Source organism: Adiantum capillus-veneris, chromosome 8 (assembly GCF_014529385.1).
Source record: "Adiantum capillus-veneris isolate H3 chromosome 8, ASM1452938v2, whole genome shotgun sequence".
In the NCBI taxonomy this organism is placed as follows: Eukaryota; Viridiplantae; Streptophyta; class Polypodiopsida; order Polypodiales; family Pteridaceae; genus Adiantum; species Adiantum capillus-veneris.
In genome coordinates this window covers 63,372,929-63,375,576 of record NC_140938.1, presented here as the reverse complement: position 1 = coordinate 63,375,576, position 2,648 = coordinate 63,372,929, and the positions used below count along the sequence as shown (strand labels likewise).

Here is a 2,648-nt window from a genome sequence, read left to right as displayed (position 1 = left end):
TTTCTACCCAGATCAAAACATGATGCTCTCCCAAGCATTGCTAGTGTTGCCCAAACCAATGCTTAGCGCTGTCAAGATCTGTCAAGCTCTCAAGCTTTTGCTCCCAAACTTTAAATAAGCATTGGCTTTCTATTGTGAACCTAATTACGCTTAGGAGTCAGGACGTTATGAATTATATTGTCAGCATTTTGTTTAAAAGCTTTTAAGTTTTTACCCTTTTTAAAGTCCTTAAGGCTTACAGAACTTTAAACAATGTATAAATAATAAGACTTACTCTTTTGTTTTTAAAATATCATTGCAGGAACAATTTGGCATTGTTTTTTGAGTTCCTGCCTAAACTTCAAGTTGAGGGACCAAAATGCAAACACAATTCAAATAGTTCGTCGATCGAGGTTCAAGAAGCTATTACATCGAAAAAATCATCGTGTGAGCTTTTGATATGGCTTTTAATTCTTCTAAACAAAAGTCTTTGCTTGCCATGCCTAGTTTTTCAAAACAAATCAATTTAAAAAATGACATAGGAAAAAGAAAAATTGAAGTAGTGCTTGATGATAATGATGTTGATGATGTCGAAGTTCAAAGTGTTGGATTAGAGGAAGCTAAAAGACGTAAAAAAGCTAGGATTGCTTGGAACGACAAGTGGAGATGTGAATTTGAGTGGCTTGAGTTTGATAGGGTGCAAGCAAAAATGTTTTGTTCTATTTGTAAAGAAGATAAGCATTGTAAAAGTGAATTTGGGACCGATGGGGCAATCAATATACAACATAGTGCTTTAGTAAATCATGGGGGTTCAAAGAAACATAAAGTACTTGCATGGGCATTGCATTGTGGGAAAAAAAGCTTTGAATTTTTTGTTTCTAAGCATTTCGAAAGCATGGAAGATAGTATGAAAAATTTGTTTCGGGTTTCTTATTTTGTTGCTAAAAATGATCTTTCTTATTCAAAATATGTTCCCACACTTGAATTGCTTAGAGAATGCAACACTCCAAACATCCCCGAAAACATGTATAAAAATGATAAGGCATGTGCTTCTTTTGTGCACTACATTGGGAAGGGGCTTGAGTTAGAGTATTTGGTTCATGTTCGTGAGTCTCCATGTTTTGGTATCATGGTGGATGAGTCAACGGACATTTCAATAGAGGAGCACTTGATTGTTTATGTTTCTTATATGAAAGACAATGAGCCCAAAATCTCATTCCTTGACCTTTTGGAGGTAGATGACCGAACGTCTCTTGGATTGTTCACGTCATTGAAAAAATTGTTGTTGGCTTAAATGAAAAAAAATTAGTAAGCTTTGGATCAGATGGGGCATCGGTTATGATTGGAAGAAAAGGAGGGGGTAGCTACAAGATTCAAAGATGCATTTCCTTTTGTGACCTCCATGCATTGTGTGGCTCATCGTACTAACCTATGTGCTAGCAACACCATAAGTGAATTTCCTTTTGCGGCGTATGTTGGTGCTACGTTGAATGAAGTGGCTTCTCATTTTAGAAAAAGTGTAGCTCGCTTAGAAAAGTTAAGATCCTTGCAAGATGAATTTGATTTACCTTTTCTTAAAATAGAGGGTATACACACAATTCGATGGTTGAGTAGACATAAAGTACTCGTGAAATTTTGTGAATTGCTTGAACCATTGCTTGACTACTTTAAGAAAGAAAAGCAAATCATTTTTGATAAAATTTCTTCGTTTGCATTTGTGTATGTTGCACATTACCTGGGTGACTTATTCTCTCATTTGACAAGTCTTAGCAAGCTCTTTCAATGCACTTATGTTGATGTGACTGCTATCTCTGGCATAGTGGATGCCGAAATAGTGGCAATGGAGAGTGAACTTGTGATGAGACCTAGCCTTGATCTCAATGCCCTAGAGTTAGATGGCTATGGATATCCTATAATTCCTAATTACGGACCATCCAAAGGACTTTTATATGAATTAAGATCTTCCATGCGAGGCTCAAATTTTAGAAGCATTGAACTTACTCGGGAAAAAGATGGTTCTGACCTTGAAAATGCAATATTCTTTCAAAAATATTTCACAAACCATATAATTGAGAACTTGAAGGAGAGATTTGAGGATACATCTATTTTGAGTCATTTTAAACTTTTGTCTCCTCCTTGCTATCCTCCCACAAAAGATTTTCGAAAAGATTTAAAAAACTTTGGAGGTGATGGGATTGAGGAGATAATAAAGTTCTATGGTCAAAGTAAAAAATTGAAAGGGAGAGAAGTTATTGAACGTTTAATTGATCTCTTTGTGTTGAGAAAAGAATTCCAAACTTTTAAATATCAGGCATACAATGAGTAGAAGGGGTGGAATTTCAAAAACACATGGTGCTACATTGGTAGCAATGAGACTTTGAGAGAAAAGTTTGCATCATTACTATTGCTTGCTCAAATAGCATTGGTACAATGCTCTAATACTGCTATTTGTGAACGAGGCTTTAGTATTCAAAATATTATCAAATCCAAGCTTAAGAATTCTCTTACTACTAAGAGCACACGTACTTTGATGAGAATTTCTCTTGAAGGACCTCCATTGGGTGAATTCAATTTTGATGAAGCGATTGGACTATGGCGGGATGATGTAAAAACCTCAACACATGCCTTTAGCTACATTGAAGACTAGATTGTAAGTTTTTTTACTATAT

The 2,648-nt window shown here is 35.5% G+C and overlaps 1 pseudogene; it reads left to right on the top strand.

Annotated features, from left to right (window-relative positions):
- Positions 1 to 439: 439 nt before the first annotated feature.
- On the top strand, positions 440 to 2,305 carry LOC147452252 (uncharacterized; annotated as a pseudogene).
- The last annotated feature ends 343 nt before the right edge of the window (positions 2,306 to 2,648 follow it).